The 21345-nt window shown below is 50.5% G+C and overlaps 1 protein-coding gene and 1 long non-coding RNA gene across 2 annotated transcripts in view; one reads left to right on the top strand and one right to left on the bottom strand.

The window, feature by feature from the left end:
* The window catches only part of LOC137519355 (polycystin-1-like protein 1), a 705387-nt gene that overhangs the window by 640795 nt on the left and 43247 nt on the right, over window positions 1–21345 (bottom strand). The gene's annotated exons all lie outside the window — the stretch shown is intronic.
* On the top strand, window positions 4988–7314 carry LOC137517541 (uncharacterized). The gene is made up of 3 exons (XR_011020563.1): window positions 4988–5069; window positions 6711–6876; window positions 7113–7314. It is a non-coding gene; the product is annotated as an uncharacterized lncRNA (long non-coding RNA).

The raw sequence follows: 21345 nt of genomic DNA, 5'->3' as shown, positions 1-21345 counted from the left end.
TTCCATAACTATGTGTCCATCATAATCTTGGGCCAATTATTTAGGGAAAGCCAAAACAAGATTGTTATCCACTTCATCACAGTGCTGCCCTTATGCTGGGCATACATGGCTTGAGAATGCGACGGTATCGAGCCAGCGGTTTGATGCCAGGGCGTCACCACTCGTCCACGCGGATCGATTCCCGCTCGTCCCAGCGGGCAGTTCCTAATCAGCCGCTCATTTCTTCCGTTGTCCGCCCGCGGGGATCGAGCGCGGTATCGACCCGCCACGGTGATCGGACAGGTTGAATATTATCAATCGAGCCATCAGCAGCTCGATTGATAATATAAAATGAGCCGTGTATGCCCAGTATTAGTGGCTGTGGCTGGGCTTTGCTTGTTGCTGTCTGTCTCCTGAGTGCTGGGCTGGCTTTTCAGATCGCTAGCAAACACTCCCAGTGGGTCCCAGGCACATTCACACTTTGCATCCCCATCACACTTGTACTGTGATTGTGGTTCTCATTCAACGATTGAGAATCACAAACACTCCAATAACGGTACATGCAGATGCAGCACATTTGCGATTTGCAATGTGAATAATCCCATAGGATTACATTATACACAGCAATTAGCTGATTTCTGGTGATCAGCAAAATCCCTCACAACAGCACCCCAATGTGAAAGAGCCCTGAGCCGCCATCCTCCTGGACTATGGGCAGCTGACTGTGTGAGCTTGTGGTGACTGTCTGACTCACTAGTTGTCTCTTTACCTGGCTGGACAGCTTCACCGTTTAGATTGATATATTGGGCTGGCTCAGTGTAGCTGCTGCTGATCCTTTCTGCCTCAGTGGTTTCCTACATTAACTAATAAAACTTTCTCCCCAGGACACTGCTGCTGGGATCTATTGTCCACACACTCAGCAAGAGTGCTCTCCCCTGAACTCTACTCTCTCTCTCCCTTGCTGAAATTCGATACTCACACAGTCATGCACAGCGATAGGAACTAGAAGACAGTACTGTGCCTGTTGTGAGTTATACTGCAGGGACGACGCACACACGCGCGTATGTTAAAAAAGGCGTCGGGAAAAAAGGGTGCAGGGTTTTAAACGATAAGCATGAATAACGTTTAAAAAAATTGTGCTATATTTCGTTTAAAAATAATGTTTTATAAAGTTATAAATCCTTAAATAATGTGTATGAAATCGGCAATTGTAAAAACGTTAATCTTCCCTGTTTAAAAAGTGAAATGTATAATAACGTTTTATAAAAGATTAATTAGAATTTTACTAAAACTATACCTAACCCTACTCTCACACAGAACCCTCCCTGTACCTACCCCTAACCCCTAGACCCCCCTGGAGGTGCCTAAACCTAAGACCCCCCTGGTGGTCCCTAAACCTAAGACCCCCCCTGGTGGTGCCTAAACCTAAGACCCCCCTGGTGGTGCCTAAACCTAAGAGCCCCCTGGTGGTGCCTAAACCTAAGACCCCCCCTGGTGGTGCCTAAACCTAAGACCCCCCTGGTGGTGCCTAAACCTAAGACCCCCCTGTGATAAGCATTAATAACGTTTAAAAAAAATTATTGTGCTGTTGATAAGCATAAATAATGTTTTTAAAAAATATTGTACTGTTTTTCCATTAAAAATAATGTTTAAAAAAATATAAATCATTAAATAATGTGTAATCATGAGAAGCAGTTATAAAACATTAAAAGTCTCCGGGCGGCGCTTTTAAAACGTTATTTTTCTCCGCCGCCCTTTTTTCCTGTTGAGCGCCCATTAAACGATATTTATTATGGGAATGAATGGCGGCGCCCTTTTTGTCCACCTGCCTCATGCGCCCTAATTTCCAGCCTCCACACACGCTGCTTGCACAGACAGAAGGAACTCAGCTCCTCCTCCTCTTTCCCCAGTCAGCAGCCTGCATGCAAGTAAAAAACAGCCTGGGCGTGGGGACAGGGCAATACTCGCTCCTGATTGGCTGGCAGTGGCCCACAGGCAAGCCAATCTAGGAAGAAAGCTGGGAGGTCTCTCTGTCTGCTCAGCTACGAGAATTTCCAGCATGTGACTTGCCGGTAAAAATTAAATAACCGCAGCGGCTTTGTAGAAGATTTTCCGGCTGGGCCGGCCAACTTCCGGCTGGGTGGCAACCCTAGCTGTCATGTCTCCCTTACTTCCCTTGCCATCATAGTTAGCTACAGGTGCCCCTTAACTCCAATCATCATGAAAACCTTCGAACAACTGGTACTCTCTTATCTGAAGGGGCACACCGCCACCAATTTGGATCCCCTGCAATTTGCATACAGGGCCAACCGGTCCGTGGAGGACGCTATTAACATCAGTCTAGCTCACATCATGGAACATCTGGATAAACCCAACTCCTACGCCAGAATCCTGCTCCTGGACTTCAGCTCTGCTTTTAACACCATTTGCCCGAACATCCTGTACGACAACCTGGTACAAATCGGTGTTGACCCCAATCTGTGCTCCTGGATCAAAGACTTCCTTACTAACAGGTCGCAGTTAGTCAGGATTGGCGGCTGCTCTTCCAGTGCCAGAATCACCAACACTGGTGCCCCGCAAGGGTGTGTGCTGTCCCCGATTCTCTTCTCACTGTACACAAATAGCTGCATCTCATCTGCTGACTCTGTCAAGGTCATCAAGTTTGCCGACGATACCACCATACTAGGCCTCATAGATGGAAATGATGAGCATGAATATCGCAAGGAGATTGAGCGAATCCTCAGGTGGTGCAAGGAAAATAAACTTGTATTAAATACGGCGAAAACTGTGGAACTAATTGTGGACTTCAGAAGAAACGCTCCGTCTCCCAGTCCGGTCTCCATTGATGGCACTGAGGTCTCCAGGGTACACAGCGCTCGGTTCCTTGGCACCACCATCACGGACAACCTGAAGTGGGACGTGAACTCCTCTGCAACTCAAAAGAAAGCCCAGCAGAGACTGTTCTTTCTCAGGCAGCTGAGGAAGTTTGGCATGTCGCAGGAGCTAATGATCAGCTTCTACTCTGCCACCATCGAGTCCGTCCTTTGCTCCTCCATCATCGTCTGGTACTCCGGGGCCAACGCAAGGGAAAAGCAGTGCTGCTGAGAAGATCATAGGGTCACTGCCACCCCTGGACATCCTTCATACACCTAGAATGAGGTCCAGGGCAAACAAGATCACTCAAGACCCCTCCCACCCGGGCAGTTGCTTCTTCGACCCCCTTCCCTTAGACCGCCGCTATAGGTCTATTCTCACCAAAACCATCAGGCATAAAAACACTTTCTTTCCCCAAGCGGTTGTCCTACTCAACTCATGCACTACCAACTGACACTCCCTAATCATCCCAGCAAAAATACTGTCTCTAGCTAGCTGTGCTGCACCAAATGCCACCATACAACGTCTGTTCTGATCTTACGAGCTGCTGCTGCCCGTCAAATTGATGTCAGGGCGCCCCGGGAGCTAAGATCTTTTTGTTCTACCTGCTGTACTGTCTGTAATATTGCTGCTGTGACCGTCTGTGTAGCCATTATCTGTGTAGCCATTATCTGTTCCATTACCTGCACTAGTATCTGTACCTTGTTGATGTTGTATGCCAATTGCCGTTTGTCCACAAAAAATTCCGGGTACGGTGCCCGCCGTACTTGGCGAATAAAGTTGATTCTGATTCTGATTCTTAGTATTGGACAGGGAAGCTTATTCGGATTCCGGATATCCGGGTAACCCGGATATCCAAACGTTTTTACGCTATCCGACCGGATCCGGATCCTGGTTCCCTGGGGCCAAATCCGGATAGCTCTATGCGGATATGCCGCATAGCCAGATATCTGCGGATATTCGGCGGATATTCGGATCCAGGTACTGTAACTAAGGTGATGATGTCATTGAGCCAATTAGAGGGCTCCCAGCAGAAGCCCTAGCAACCAATCACAGAGAGGAAGTCTGGCCAGCCCCCCCCTGTATATAAAGCGGCGGCCATGATGGATATAGTCATCCTTGCTTTGAAATATCTAGTGTGTTTGGCTGAAGCAAGTGCATTATACTGTATAAAAACCCAGCGTTTTTTCAGCTTAACACCTATATTATACCACTGTTGTATTGTTGTATATATAGCTAGTTGTGTTGTGAGTTTAGTTAGTGTGTGACAGTCTCTGAGCTGCTTCTAACTGCAGGCTGCAGCAGCTCTCTAGGTCCTGTGACTGTCTGTGTCTGTGTGTGTACTGTTGTGCACATAGGCCAGCCCAGTGCTATATTATTAGCCATTAGCTATTAGTACTTATTATTATTAGCCTTTTATTATTAGCCTTAATAGGTACAGTATTATAGTTTAGGGAATAGGATTACTGTGCTATTGTGTGTAGTTAGTACTGCAGTTAGTTGTTAGAGTACTGTGTATCTTACTACAGGTTACTGCAGTGCTGCTGTCTCTGTGCTGAGTGCCAGTGTGTGTGAGTCTAGACCGTTAGGCCCGGTTCACATTAGCGGGCGCCGTCCGGAATCGCCGTGCCGGAGCCGGACCGCATGCGGACCGGACGAAACGGACGCACGGCATAGCAATGAAAGTCTATGCGACCGTTCACATGCGTCCGTTTCGTCCGGAGCCGGACCGGATCCGGACTCCGGCGTCCGTTCCAACATGCGCTATTTTTTGGTCCGGCTCCTCCGGCTGACGTATCCGGACCGGAGCCGGACTGTTGCATCCGGCCAATGGAAACCAATGAGGACCGGAGAGCGCACAACACACTGGCTATAAAAACAGGACGTTCTACCCCACTTCCTATGCTTTCTCTATGGTATGGTGGCCATTTTGGATGGGGACCACATGGGCCCAGCGTTCACAGAGTGGAGCAGCAGTGACTTCATGCTGGAGCTCTTTGGCAGCAACATGTCTGACAATATGTCTGATAACGAGGGGGTGAGGCCCTACACAGCAGAAGACCTCATCCTACAGGTGCAGCAGGTACCAGCCCTGTGGGACAAGGGGGATGCGGACCACAGCAACATCAAAAAATGCAGAGGCCTGTGGAAAAAAATTGCCAAGCTGTATGTGGAGGACTTTGAGCACTTGAGCAAGAAACAGCAAGGCACAGAGGGTATGTTGACTAGAAGTTTTTGGGGGGGCTTGTGGTTAGCTTGTGATGTATTCCACTTTTGCTATGGATTTGTGTCACCCACGTGTTGCCCATCCACCCGTGGCCCACGCACCTGTTCCCCACCCACCTGTACCCTACCTGTGATGTATCCAACCAACCTGTACCCCACCTGTGATGTATCCCACCCACCTGTGATGTATCCCATCCACCTGTACCCCACCTGTGATGTATCCCACCCACTTGTGATGTATCCCACCCACCTGTGATGTATCCCACCCACCTGTACCCCACCTGTGATGTATCCCACCCACCTGTGATGTATCCCACCCACCTGTGATGTATCCCACCCACCTGTACCCCACCTGTGATGTATCCCACCCACCTGTGATGTATCCCACCCACCTGTACCCCACCTGTGATGTATCCCACCCACCTGTGATGTATCCCACCCACCTGTACCCCACCTGTGATGTATCCCACCCACCTGTGATGTATCCCACCCACCTGTGATGTATCCCACCCACCTGTACCCCACCTGTGATGTATCCCACCCACCTGTACCCCACCTGTGATGTATCCCACCCACCTGCGATGTACCCCACCTGTGCACATAAAACATACACAATGACCAATTATTAAACATCAATTTCTTGTAAAAAATTAACACATTTAAAATCACTTAAAAACTTGAAACTACAAAATAAACACATTTCAACAAAACATATTAAAAACCAAACATTCACCCTCGTCCTGGTGGTGTGTTAAAATAAAGTCTCAGTTGGTCCCTGTTCCACAGTGACACTACCCTTGGCCTGCTTGCATACCTCTGCAGGGGCATTAGTGGAAGCACATTCGGGGGTTCCGGAGTCTCTCTTTCCTCCTGCCGCACAAAGTTGTGGAGGATGCATGCTGCCTTCACCACGACAACTGCGTTGGCCGGTTTCAGCAGCATGGGCGTGTGGAACACCCTCCACTTTGACACCAGGATCCCAAATGTGCACTCCACCATTCTCCTTGCACGGCTCAACCGAGCATTGAAGTGTAGCTGGCTGGCATCAAGTCCCCTGTCTGGGTACGGACGCATTACATGGTTGGACAGGGCGAAGGCCTCGTCCCCCACAAACACATAGGGGTAGGCCGGTGCCCTTGTCCCAGGCCAGGGTCTGTCACGGGGGAGACGCAGTCTGCCTTCCTCCAGCAGCCGGCAAAGGGTCGTACGCTGGAAAATTCCAGAGTCATTGGAACTACCGTACGACCCCACGTCCACGTACACAAACTTGTAGTCCGCATCTGCCACTACCATTAGAACAATGCTAAAGTACTTTTTATAGTTGAAATAATGGCTGCCACTCCCCACGGGTTTCTGAATCCTGATGTGTTTCCCATCCAGTGCGCCAACACAATTAGGAAACTTGCACTCGGTCCAGAAGCCCTGGGCGATCTCCTCCCATTTCTTGGTGTCTGGCACAGGCATGTATCTGGCCCTCAGTCGCGTTCAAATGATCCTCGAAGTCCTCACGACGATGCCTGCCACCGTGCTCTTCCCAATACGAAATGTCACATGTAGCGATGTATATGTTTGTCCAGTTGCGATGTACCTACAAGAGAAATAATCGAAATCAATTTTTCATGTCGTTACAGGAGAAAGGTTCAAGACAAGGTGGCGCAATATACGTGATGCATACGTAAAATGGCTACGGAAGAAAAAACTTGCCGAACGAAGTGGCAGTGGCGGGGGAAAGCGACCAAAAGACTACCAATTTGCCAAGCAATTATCTTTCATCAATGAAAGCTTGGAACCTAGACTGTAAGTACCACTACTGTGGGCAGGAACTGAGAACTCATTTTAGCAGACAACTACCATGACTTCGGCCATGTATTGAACTGGCCTCAATTCCCATGGCTTTAGCGAACTTTTCTCAAAAGCTTTATCAAACGTTTGGTAGAAACGGTTGATAAAGTGTTTGATTAGTGTTTGCTAGCTCTGTGAATTGACGCCACATGCTGTTTGGCACACCAATAAATATTTTTTTTTATCTACAGGACTGAAGACAATTTGGAGCAAGAGGAACCGACCCAGGAGGCACGCTTCAGCAGTGAGGAGAGCGTGTTGGATGATGAGGTCGCCGATGTCACCTATTGCCCCGAGGAGAGGAGTAGGAGGAGGGAGTCCTTCGCTATCCAAGCTCTCGGCTTTGATGATGACTTGGGAGAAGAGAGCTTGGATGTTGAGGTTGCAGGACCGAGTGTGGCAGAAGCTGCACCTCCACAATCGACCGGTATGGAAGCTCCAGGGGACCAAGAAGAAAGAGAGGAGCACAGAGAGACTGCAGCACAACCAGCGCGCAGGGCAACCCCGACGCAGGCCAGAGGACGGGAAGATGCTGCCACACCACCAGTGAGGAACACCCCACCAGTGAGGCGTCGAGGTACCCTCCCCCCAACAAGGAGAGAGACAGAGTCTGAGATGTCCTGGGCTGTCTCCGGACTTCTCGGGATTCTGCAGAGCCACCAAACTCTCATAACCCGGCAGTTGCAAGATGAGGACAGGGGCCATATCATGGAGCAGTACAAGTCCCACATCACTTCACTGCAATGTGAGCTCGAAGCTGTACATGGGCACTACAGGGACGAGCTTAAAATGATGCATGAGATGCACAGAGGAGAAATCGACCAACTGCGTGCGCAGCATCATCAGTCGGTGGGCCAGCTGCAGAACATGATGCAGCAAATGCATCAACAAAGCAAGGAACTGCTGAAATTGCAGGCACACCCGTGTTTTCACACTGTGATGTCTCTACTACCATATTTGGAAAAGGTGCCTTCCCAAAACATGATGGCGTGCCATTCCACTTTGCTGGACACGATCAAACAACACATGGACACGCCATTGTTGCAACCACCAATTTTTAGACCCCCACAACCTACAGCGGTGCCCCCCTGGCAATCATCACAGATGTACACCGGCTACAGAGGCAGTCAATATGGGCCACCGCTGTCAGGGTCCAGCTCATCCACGACCAGCACCCAAGAGAGTCCAGATTTCCAGGCAGCAACTCCCACCTTTTCTAGTAGTGGTGCCGATCCAATTTGAAAAAAACAGTCATATTGTTCCTGGACATGCTCCTCTGAATACCTCCGATCCTCGGAGGAAGGATACCATCCCAGGGCTTTTTAGCCCAACCTTTTCCCTGCCCCATCTCCTTCAACCAAGGTTTAGAGGTGTTCAGATGACCATGTCAGGGAACTTTTGTTTTTGCTGGACTTGAACTTTAGGGCCTGGTGTCCCCGAAAGACACTACCTGGGTCACAACCTTGTGCCTGTTGCACTGCACCTGTAGTCCTGCACCTGTGCCTTTGATTCCTCTTGTTCCTTACTTTGTTGTTGTTCCTAACCACTTGCACAAGACCCTTGGAACCATGGATGAAGGACACCTTGACTGGTCGGTGAGAGGCCTAGCCTTTTCACTGACCTGTGTCCTTCATCTATGGCTCAGAGGGTCCTGTGCCAGTGGTTAGGTTTTTGAAAGCACTTCAATTTTAGGGCCTGGTGTCCCCGAAAGACACTACCTGGGTCACAACCTTGTGCCTGTTGCACTGCACCTGTAGTCCTGCACCTGTGCCTTTGATTCCTCTTGTTCCTTACTTTGTTCTTGTTCCTAACCACTTGCACAAGACCCTTTGAACCATGGATGAAGGACACCTTGACTGGTCGGTGAGAGGCCTAGCCTTTTCACTGACCTGTGTCCTTCATCCATGGCTCAGAGGGTCCTGTGCCAGTGGTTAGGTTTTAGAAAGCACTTCAATTTTAGGGCCTGGTGTCCCCGAAAGACACTACCTGGGTCACAACCTTGTGCCTGTTGCACTGCACCTGTAGTCCTGCACCTCTGCCATCGGTTCCTCTTGCTCCTCACTTTGTTCTTGTTCCTAACCACTTGCACAAGACCCTTTGAACCATGGATGAAGGACACCTTGACTGGTCGGTGAGAGGCCTAGCCTTTTCACTGACCTGTGTCCTTCATCTATGGCTCAGAGGGTCCTGTGCCAGTGGTTAGGTTTTTAAAAGCACTGCAATTTTAGGGCCTGGTGTCCCCGAAAGACACTACCTGGGTCACAACCTTGTGCCTGTTGCACTGCACCTGTAGTCCTGCACCTCTGCCATCGGTTCCTCTTGCTCCTCACTTTGTTCTTGTTCCTAACCACTTGCACAAGACCCTTTGAACCATGGATGAAGGACACCTTGACTGGTCGGTGAGAGGCCTAGCCTTTTCACTGACCTGTGTCCTTCATCTATGGCTCAGAGGGTCCTGTGCCAGTGGTTAGGTTTTTGAAAGCACTTCAATTTTAGGGCCTGGTGTCCCCGAAAGACACTACCTGGGTCACAACCTTGTGCCTGTTGCACTGCACCTGTAGTCCTGCACCTCTGCCATCGGTTCCTCTTGCTCCTCACTTTGTTCTTGTTCCTAACCACTTGCACAAGACCCTTTGAACCATGGATGAAGGACACCTTGACTGGTCGGTGAGAGGCCTAGCCTTTTCACTGACCTGTGTCCTTCATCCATGGCTCAGAGGGTCCTGTGCCAGTGGTTAGGTTTTAGAAGCACTAATTTAGGGCCTGGTGTCCCCTAAAGACACTACCTGTAGTCTTGCACCTCTGCCATCGGTTCCTCTTGCTCCTCACTTTGTTCTTGTTCCTAACCACTTGCACAAGACCCTTTGAACCATGGATGAAGGACACCTTGACTGGTCGGTGAGAGGCCTAGCCTTTTCACTGACCTGTGTCCTTCATCCATGGCTCAGAGGGTCCTGTGCCAGTGGTTAGGTTTTAGAAGCACTAATTTAGGGCCTGGTGTCCCCTAAAGACACTACCTGTAGTCCTGCACCTCTGCCATCGGTTCCTCTTGCTCCTCACTTTGTTCTTGTTACTAACCACTTGCACAAGACCCTTGGAACCATGGATGAAGGACACCTTGACTGGTCGGTGAGAGGCCTAGCCTTTTCACTGACCTGTGTCCTTCATCCATGGCTCAGAGGGTCCTGTGCCAGTGGTTAGGTTTTTGAAGCACTTTAATATTAGGGACTGGTGTCCCCGAAAGACACTTGGGCAGCTATGCCCTGCAACTCTTCCAGCACAAAGTTGGTGGTTGGTGTTCCTTAATAACACTGACCGGGCTATACCATAGATATGTTATTTTTTGTCTTCCATGTTGGAAGAATGTTTTCATGTTGGAAAGTGGTTGTTTTTGCAATAAAGAAATTTGTTTTTACATACCTCAGTGTGATGAGTAGTTGTTCTTGTGGTGTGACTGCTCTCCTGAACGTGGTATCCTTCTTCCTAAGGTCATCCTTCACCATCTCCAAAAGGGTATCAAACCTGTCAGGAGATGGAAAGGAAGAAGCTGTAAAGTATGTTGTGGGACAAGGTGTTGGGTGGAGGATGGGGGAGGTGTGTTTACAGAGGTTTGGGAGTGTTGTGGAGGGTGGGGGTGTAGTGTATATCTAGGTATACAGGTGTGTGGGGGTCAGGGTGGTGTGTTTAGCTAGGTATACAGGGATGAGGTGTTGTGGGGGTGAGGGTGGGGTGTTTAGGGATGGTGGGGGTTGGTGTATTTAGGCCTATACTTACAGGGGAATAGACATCCGAGTGTAGCTGTAGAACTTCTGTGGGTGTCGTCTGAGGTCCCGGTAGAGGGCCTGGAACTCTCCCTTCCTCTGCCTCCTGGCTAGTAGAGGGTGCACCCACCATCTCCTGCGAGGAGCACGCCTATTCCCCACATAGTAGTAGGTAAACAACAGGAAGGAGAGAATTCCCAGGTAATAACAGTAAAAAATGACTGGATCCATGGTCCCAACTGCTGTCTCTGTATCCAAGGATGGTCTCCACACGTCCAGCTGTCTCCAACAATGACCCCAGAGCTTCTGCTGACCTCCCAGAACCCCAGGTATTTATACAGGTTGTTATCTCTTTAAGAATCCGGATCCGGACCGCAACCGTGTTCATACCGCACGGAAAACGGATGCAAACGGACCGGATCCGGACCGGAACCGTGCGGATCAGGTCCGATCCGGCTCCGGTGCGGTCCGGACATCCGGTGCGGTTTTTACAAAACTGCAAGTGTGAACGGGGCCTTAGTGTGCACACTGTCTTCTACTCTGCTGTCTGTCAGTGCTGATTAAAGTCCAACACCAATTCCCCCGATTGCAATAAGGTACAAGTACCCCACATCCATCAATCATCCATCACGCAAAGTAGTTGTACTATCATCATGTCTGCTGGAACTGGCACCCGTGAAAGAGGGAACGCTGGCACCGTCGCCGCCAGCAGTTCTGCCGCACCAATGTTCATTCTGCCGGTAGCCACTGGCCGTGGACGCACTGGGCACCCAACTGATAGGGGGAGTCACACTGCAGTGTGTAGCGGCAATTTTTTAGCAGGGTCGGTGCCTCAAATTGGAGGAGAAAGACGCTGAGCCTGTGATGCAGCTATTAGTGTTGGATGAGCAGGGCACCACCAGCTCTACCACAGAGAGCTCCACCCCCACCACCACTCTTGTTCGCAGGAGCAGCAGCAGCCACCCAGCAGCAGTGCATGGGGACTCGTCGGTCACGTCGACCCCAGCGGGCAACCTACCCTCAGTCAGTGCGCTCTTAGTAAGTCCAGACCCCGCGAGCACAATCAGGCCTGTTATCATTGAGTTTGAGGAGGATATTCTGGACAAAATTGGATATGTGGATGAGTCACAGATGCTGACGGTGATTGTTGGGGAGGGGTCCTACTCCTTGCCTGATGTATCAGCAGAAGAGGAGTTTGGGTCCGCAACATCCCAGCAGTTGTTTGAGGAGTGGGAGTCTGATTATTATGATGAGGAGGTGAAGGACATAGACTACAAACCACAGGAGGGGCATGTTAGCTCTGAGTCTGAGGAGGAGGATACGTCGGTGGGTCTGTCACGGAGGATCATGATCTCTGACATTGGCAGGAGCAGCAGTGACCCACAGCCTGCTGCTTCATCTTTTGCTGCTACCACCAGCCGCACCACTCAACCCCAGGCCCCAACCCCCACAGGGAAAAAACCAACAGCAGTAGGGCATAAGGGGAAATTTTTATCCCCATCTGGCATTTCTTTCATCTGCAGTCAGTTGACAGCAAGTTTGTCACCCGTAAGGTGTGCCAGGTGAAGCTGAGCAGAGGTTGCATCCCGCCAACTATGGCACCTCCAGCTTCATAAAACACCTGGCAAACAAACATTACATTGAACATGAGGAGTTCAAGAGGCTGAAGGAAGCTGGCGCTGGTAGTATTCCAGCCAAAACCACCACCACCAGAACCCCCTTTGCCACTCCTGCCAACACTGGGGCCTGTTCAGGCAGCCAGTCCTCAGTGGCCTCCTCTGCTCCCTCCTCGGCTTCCCGTGCAAGCCAGAAGCGACACCAGACCCTGCTGAGCGAGTCGTTTGTCATCAGGGCTCAGCCTCCCAGCAGCCGTCGAATCCGGCAGCTCTGCTTGCACGGGCCATGTCCTCCCAGCTCCTCCTGTACTCCTTTGTGCAGAAGGGGAGCGACATGCGTGCACTCCTGCAGTGCGCAGCGCCGGATTGGCCTGTCCCCAGCCGGCACTATTTTTCACGAACGGCCATGCCAGCACTACACCACTTCGCGATGGCCAACGTCAAACGTGGGCTTGATCATGCGGTGGGTGAGTGGGTCCATGTGACTATGGACTAGTGGAGCAGCCGATTTGGGACAGGCCGATATCTGTCCTTCACCGCACACTGGGTCAGTTTGGTGGAAGGGGGTGAGGAGGGGACAGCAGCATCGTCAAGCCAGTGGGTGGTGCCACCCCATAGTAGGGTCAGGGGAAGTGCAGCAAGTTCCTATGCTCTGGTTCTACCCTCCGGCACACCCGCCGCCGCCAAACACCCCCGCCTCAGCAGCAGTTTGAAGACCCGCCACTGCCAAGCGCTGCTGGAGATGGTCAGCCTGGGAAAGCTAAGCCTGACAGCAGAGCACGTCCTGGCCAAACTTTAACAGCAGGAGAGGTGTTGGCTGACCACTAGAGGCCTCAGAGTCAGAGAGGTGGTGTCCGACAATGGGGCCAACCTGGTTGCTGCCATCCACCGGGGAGGCCTCACACACATCCCTTGTCTGGCCCACGTCCTGAACCTGATGGTGCATACATTCCTGGGCACCTACCAGGGAATGGAGCACCTTTTGAAAGGGGTGTGGAAAACAGTGGGTTATTTCTGACGCTCGGGTGGTGCCTCAGCGGACCTGGAAGCCGTACAGAAAGAGCTGAACCTGCCACGGCACCGTCTGATCATAGACGTTCCAACACGGTGGAATTCCACCCTGGCCATGGTGGAACGTCTGGTTGAGTAGAGGCAGGCTGTCAACCATTACTTGGCCAAAACCACCGCGATGCCACCATGTACGGGACCAGCACCAGCCACCTCCCGGAGATCATACGCAGTGCTGATTGGAGAAAAATGCAGCTGGTGTGCTTGGTCCTGGCTCCCTTCCTGGAGGCCACCAACATGGTCAGCCGGGACCGTGCATCAGTTTGTGAGTGGGTGACCATGGTGTGCATGCTGCACAAGGCCCTGGATGGTCTGATGGAAGTGGGAGAGAAAGACTTGATCCAGCAGGAGCAGCAGTCCACCTCATTGCAGCAGGAGGAGGAGGAGGAGGAGGAGGTTGAGGACTTGGAGTTGGAGGAGTTGGAGGTCCCTGACCTTGAGGATGAGGAGCAGTGGCGTAGCTAAGAAGCTATGGGCCCAGATGCAAGTTTTACAATGGGGCCCCCCCAAGCACTCTATACATAACAATTGTTACGGCGCACCAAAACCTGCCAATGGCAACTACAGTGTCAGAGGTGCAAGGAGGGGATGGGAAACAGCTTGTTAATGATTACCAGTATTCAAAGTATCTATAGAAGTGATTATTATGAGCACAGGACCAATAGAGAGCTAATACTGTAGTTGAGGGAGGGCCCTTCGGGGCCCCTCTGGCCCAAGGGCCCCGATGCGGTCGCAACCTCTGCATCCCCTATTGCTACGCCCCTGATGAGGAGGCACAGCCGAGCGCAGCTGCAGTGGTGCGGGGGTGGAGAGAGCAGGGGGAGGTTGAGGAATCAGAGAAGGATAACACTTATGAAGATCATGTGCCAGCAGATATGGCAGCCCTCTTCCCCATGGCAGCGCACATGTTGCAGTGCCTGCACAGGGACCCAAGGGTCAAACAGATGTGTGGTCAGGAGGACATGTGGATCACCCTGATGCTGGACCCACGGCTGAAGGGGAAGCTGCATCAGTTTCTGCCTGTAGCAGGAGGAGACCCTGTGCGCCAAATGAAGGAGTTGCAGCGGTCCCTGGTTCGGCGTTTGGAGGAAGCCTTCCCCCAGACTCCCCACCCCCCCCCACCCCCCACTATCACAGTCCAGCCAGCACAGCAGCAGGTTCCTGCGTCCATCAGCAGCAGGCGCCCATCAAACCTGCTGTCTCTCACAAAGGCGCCACGCCGGTACAGCTGCCGACTGAGGAGGTGCCTGCAGCAGCATTTGGCTCTCAAAGCCAGAACCAGCGCCTGACCCGGATGGTGGCAGACTATATGGGGTCTTACAGCGGCCTTGAGAGTGACACCACTGTGGACCCCTTGGATTACTGGGTCAAGCACCTTGATATTTGGAGCGAGCTGGCGCAGTACACCCTGAAAGTCCTTGCTTGCCCCCCTTCCAGCACGCTGTCTGAAATGTGCTTCAGTGCGGCCGGTGGCGTTGTAACCAAGAAGTGCTCTCATCTCTCCACCCAGTCTGTGGACAGACTGACGTTTCTGAAAATAAACCAGGCTTGGGTGGTTGGTGAATTCCTGGCCCCTGTTGTTGGCAAGAGGGGGAAATGAAGCGGCTGAAAATCACAATATGCCTGCCTTACCACCCTTTACCACCACAACCTCCAGGCTCCGCATAAGCCTGGTTCAAAATTTTTTGACAGCCGTGGTACCAACACACTAGGTGCCATGGTAAACACAATTGCTGTGTAATTTTTTGGGAGGTGTCTGTGCTGTCCGAGTTGTGGGGAGGCCCCAACTGCGGCAGTACGACCGCTTCCTGAAACCTCTCCTAATTTTTTAACTGTGCCGTGGTACCTACAAGTGCCATGGTGAACTATCTAAACACAATTGCTGTGTAATTTGTTTGGAGGTGTCTGTGCTGTCCGAGTTGTGGGGAGGCTCCAACTGCGGCAGTGTGACCGCTTCCTGGAACCTCTCCTAATTTTTTTAACTGTGCCGTGGTACCAACAAACTAGGTGCCATGGTGAACTATCTATGCTGCCTGCCAGACGTTACACTTCTTCTTCTCCTCCTGTCTCCTGCTGCCTGTGCTGCTCCTACCGCCAGGGAGCATCGACCTACTCCTGCTGCTGCTGCTCCTGTCTGTGGTACCCACCAACACCAGGGTCCACACTAAACTATATCATCTGCTGCCACCAGCTATTACGCCACTCCAATAGCTGCATCAACCTACTCATCCTGCTGCTGCTGCTCCTGTCTGTGGTACCCACCAACACCAGGGTCCACCCTAAACTATATCGTCTGCTGCCACCAGCTATTACGCCACTCCAATAGCTGCATCAACCTACTCATCCTGCTCCTGCTGCTCCTGTCTGTGGTACCCACCAACACCAGGGTCCACACTAAACTATATCGTCTGCTGCCACCAGCTATTACGCCACTCCAATAGCTGCATCGACCTACTCATCCTGCTCCTGCTGCTCCTGTCTGTGGTACCCACCAACACCAGGGTCCACACTAAACTATATTGTCTGCTGCCACCAGCTATTATGCCACTCCAATAGCTGCATCGACCTACTCATCCTGCTGCTGCTGCTCCTGTCTGTGGTACCCACCAACACCAGGGTCCACACTAAACTATTTCTTCTGCTGCCACCAGTTATTACGCCACTACAATAGCCTGCCACCAGCTATCACGCCACTACAATAGCTTTAATTTTTTGGAGATGTCAGAGCTGAAACCTTTGATGTCCCACTTGTGCAGTTGGACTTAGGACACAATGTTGGCTGCACGGCCGCCGACCGCTGTCTGAAACCTAGTCCTCCTAACTCCTGATGTTAATTTACAGCTTTTTTTTTTGTTTGTTTGGTTTTTTTTGTTTTATGTCCACCATATAATAAATTAGTGTTTCCCTTTAAAAAAAAACATGATGCTACATGCATCAATTACCCTAAAACCCCTTTTTAAAGCTATTTAAAGGGCACTTCCGGTTTTTCTATCCGGATATCCAAATAGGTCGGATATCTGCGGATAATGCGGCCTGATATCCCCTTTCACGCGGATGTCTAAAAGGTCGGATCCGGATATCCAAACCGGATTCGGATATCTGGGTATCCGGATCCTGATCAATTCGGATTTTAAAAAAGTACTATCCGAGCATCCCTGGTATTAGGTAACAAGAGGTGCCCCTGACTGAAGGGAGATCTCGTCATTAGAATGCAGAGAGCTGGGTGAGTAAACTCTCATTTACACACTCATCAAAACTCTGCATAAGCAAGGAGGGTGTGAGGCGCTCTGGGAGGGGAACGAGCCGCCTTTCTATCATCAAGCGACTATAGACACGTGCCTACAGTGCCTTATGGTAAATCCGGCCCTAGTTGCGACTCTCCCCGACCAGTGAGAGAGTCCGGGCCCCCAGCTGTTGGGTGAACCAGTGTTTGTGGTTTTAAATTCTTTTTTTGCAGCTTCCAGGATGCGGGTGACAGATGAGTGGTTAGGGAGGGACCCCTATGGGAGGGATGCCTGCACGGGGCGGTCCTAATCGTGACATAATGTATGATTACGTCCAACCGAAGCCTCCCACCTGAATGCTGCCTAATTCATGTATAGCGTTTAGCCTGTCTAATCCCCCCCTCATCTGTGACTAATCAATAGTGTAATTTGAAAGAGGACCTGAACTCTTGCACAGGACAGAAGGAAAACAGAGAATACACCCTGTATGTATGAGAGTTTAGCCTGTCTAATGCCCCATCATTTGTCTCTAATCACAAATTGTAATTTGATCTCTCCCGTGTCACATAACTGCCATGGCAGAGATGGCAGATGGCTAATTTGAAAGCTGATGTTAACAATATAGCCATTTGGTTCCCAACTGCTTCTGAGGTTAGTGCTTCTGCTGGTCTGCCTTACTGTAACCGATTTTTGCCTGGAATTTGACTATTCTCTGCCTGCCGCCTGTACCAACCTCAGCCTGGATTTTGAACACTCTCCCTGCCGCCTGCACTGACCTCTGCCTAGATTTTGACTACTCTCTGCCTGCCGCCTGCACCAACCTCTGCCTGCAGCCTGCACCAACCTCTGCCTTCTGCCTGCCCCAACTTCTGTCACTTTATGGAGTATAATAATCTCACTCCCAAAAAAATGCACCAACCAGGATGTGTGAGGTATGCTCCAGCAATACTGATAGCAAAGGGAAAAAAAGTCCGTGAGGAACGATGATTCTACTGCCCCAATTATATATATATATATATATATATATATATATATATATATATATATATATATATATATATATATATATATATATATATATACATATACTGTATATTCTGGCACCTTATTTGTACAGTTTTACTAATTTTTAAGTTTATTCATAAATGTAATCATTTCAACAATCTTGTGTTCTAGTCTTTTATGATACGCGGTGTGTCTACAAGACCTTTATTCTGACATATTCTGGTGAGTTATGACTTGGAGGCCTTAAATTAAAAAATTTACCGCTTTTAGACCCATAAATCCAGAAAGAAATGAACCAACAGGAAGGTTAAAGTGGGCTCTCAGATTCTTACACAAGCCCCACAGGACCTATCCAACCTCACCTCCCCCTGGACACCAACCATATCATGGACTTTGTAGGAGAGCTGTAGGAGAGGGGGAAGCTTTGTCACCCCTCTCTTACAGTGCCACTGTATCATGCACCCTGTGAAATGTACGAATTTGGCGTTCTGAAACAGACATACACAGCTCAGAACATGTCTCTTATTGATCTGAGGAAGAGGTCAGGTCCCGTGAAACGCATTGTCTTTATATCGGTGTCTAACAATAAAAATCTTAACCTCTTATCACCAGGTGAGACTGTTCCTATTACTCACCTCCACTCACTACATATTTTATGACAACTGGGGCACCTCCTCCGATCTTGCATGTACCATGTGTGCTGGTACGGCTTAGTATGGTGAAGCAGGTTTCAACAAAACTTAGTATATAGATCCCTTACTACCTGGAAAAAATGCTCTGGGTCTGCAAACAGCCAATAAGATTTCATCCATGTATGTAAAAGGAAAAAATATAAAAGGCTGCCATTCCCACAGTAATAAAGCCAGAGTCCCCAAACTTCAGGGACGCCTCTAGCCATTTTGTCACACCAGGCGAGAAATCCTGTGCCCCCCCCCTGTGATTGCCCCCCAGGCCCATACCCCCCACCCCCATACCCTCCACCCCCGTGGTGAGCACCACCCCTGTGGTGAACCCCACCCCTAAGACCCCCGAAAATCATAATGCAGCAGCGTTTCTCCAGAAAATCAAAAAATACACTTATTGCGGCATGGGTTCACCAGAAAATAGTTGTAATGCAGCAGAGCGTTTCACCATAAAATATAATTATTGCGGCATGCACTCACACACACCACACATAGTACACACACACACACACACACACACACACTATATATACACACACACACACACACACACACACTATACACACACACACTATAGACACGCACAGTACACACATGCACACACTATACACACACACATACTATACATGCATACACACGCACACACACTGCACACTACACTATACACACACACGCACGCACGCGCGCGCGCGCACACACACACACACCATACCATACACAGCACACTATACACAGCACACAGTAGACATACACTATACACACACACACACTATGCTGCTACCAGGGGAGGACTGGGACCTTTTGGCCTGGGGGGAAACACAGACTAGAGGCCCGTTATCATGGCAGCCTCAGCCCAAATTATGTCACAGATGCACCCCATGTCATATATGCCAGTAATCACGTGGAGTGCCAATGCGGAAATACAGCAAGGACACTCTGTGATGCTGCAGGTAGCATTTATTGGAGCGATTCTTTCAAAAATCGTTTTACAAAGTCGCATTCGCAAATTGCTAGCGATTGCTATTGCGATTTTGTCGTGCACTAGCCCAGAGAAAGGAGGAGTGGAGTGAGACTGAGAATAGCCGGAGATGGAGCAGAGAGTTAATCTGTATTGCAGTCTCACATTACACAGAGACTAGTTGGTGGTAATAGGACTGCTGTCCATGTCAGTCTCTCACACAAGTCAGAAAGCAGCCCTCCTGGAGTCTAGGGACTGTTGAAACTTTTCAACCTGTTTAACACCTTATCTGCACATGCAGTCATTTTAACAATGGGGAGAGACCAGACAGATTTTTTTTCCCATGGACCCTACTCTGCATCATGCTGTGTATATTTACCAGCTTGCCTGCCCTCTAATTGCACTTTTATCAGCTACAGGGGCGCCGCCAGCAGGGCAGCCATCAGGGGGGGGGGGGGACACTGACACTGCAGTGAGGGGCCTAGAGCTTCTAGGGGCCCTGGGCTCCCCACAAAGCGTTGGAAGGGCCGCATGTGCAGGCTGCGGGCCTGTGGTTCACTATCCAGCACACCGCGTTCCAGCACGTGGGGAGCAGATGAGTGAGCCAGCTACAGCGGACTTTCTATACTGGGGCACCACCTATATCTGGCTACAGGATGCCTATACTGGGCCATCACCTATACCTGGCTACCTATACTGGTGCGGGAACCACCTATACCTAGCTACCTATATTGGGGCACCACCTATACTTGGTTGCCTTTACTGAGGGCACCACCTGTACCTGGCTACCTATACTGGGACACCACCTATACTTGGCTACTTATACTGGGGCGGCTATAGCTTGCTACCTATACTGGGGGTACCTGTACCTGGCTAACCTATACTGGTGCACCACCCATACCTGGCTGCCTATATTGAGAGCAACTATACCAGGCTACCTATACCAGGGCACCACCTATAGTTGAATACCTCTACTGGAGCACCTGTATCTTGCTGGCCTATACTGGAGCACCTGTATCTTGCTGGCCTAAACTTGGGCACCTGTATCTTGCTGGCCTATACTTGGGCACCAGCTATAACCAGGCGACCTATACTGGGGGCATCTACACCAGGCTACCTATACTAGGGCACTACCTATAGCTGGCTACTTATACTGGGGGAACCTATACCTGGCTACTGATACTGGTGGCACTTATGCCTGGATACCTGTACTGGGGGGCACCTATACCTGGCTAGGGCAGGGGGACGAGCTGAGACAGAAGGGGACAACAGAGGTAACACAGGGGGATAAAAGAGGCACATGGGGAACAGAGGCGGACAAAAGTAGAGTGACCAGACGTCCCGGATTCGGGGTCCGCTGTCCCAGGCTGCATGAGGTCCCGGGAAACATCCCGCTTTCAGCAGCGGGACGTCCCGGCCTCGGGACTCTGGTCACTCTATCCTCATGAACTGGCAGCGGCGTCTATAGACGCCGTGCCAGTTCATTGCCCGCAGCCCCGCTCCAGCCTCCTTCTTCCGGTGTCTGTTCCGACACCGGCAGGCGAGCAGGGCTACGGCAAGATGGTTGCCGAAGCCCTGTACTGGAGACTATTTGTGTCTCCAGTAAGGGCTTCGGGCGCCATCTTGCCGTAGCCCTGTCAGCGCGGGAGACGAGCAGGAGGAAGGTGGTCCCGAGAGCAGGAGACTTCTGCCAGGTGAGTAAATGCTTTCTTTTCCAGGTGAAATTTGCTCCCATTACGTTTCTTTTCTGGTGAAATGTTTGCCCGCATTGCGTTTCTTCTCTGGTGAAATGTTTGCCCGCATTGCGTTTACTTTCAAGTGAAATGTTTGCCCGCATTGCGTTTATGTTCTGGTGAAATGTTTGCCCGCATTGCGTTTCTTTTCTTGTGAAATATTTGCCCGCATTGCGTTTCTTTTCTGGTGAAATGTTTGCCCGCATTGCGTTTCTTTTCTGGTGAAATGTTTGCCCGCATTGCGTTTCTTTTCTGGTGAAATGTTTGCCCGCATTGCGTTTCTTTTCTGGTGAAATGTTTGCCCGCATTGCGTTTATTTTCTGGTGAAGTGTTTGCCCGCATTGCGTTTCTTTTCTGGGGAAATGTTTGCCCGCAT

This window comes from Hyperolius riggenbachi, chromosome 5, assembly GCF_040937935.1.
Source record: "Hyperolius riggenbachi isolate aHypRig1 chromosome 5, aHypRig1.pri, whole genome shotgun sequence".
Classification (NCBI taxonomy): Eukaryota; Metazoa; Chordata; class Amphibia; order Anura; family Hyperoliidae; genus Hyperolius; species Hyperolius riggenbachi.
Note: the sequence above shows the minus strand (reverse complement) of the source record. Positions and strands in the feature narration are given on the sequence as shown.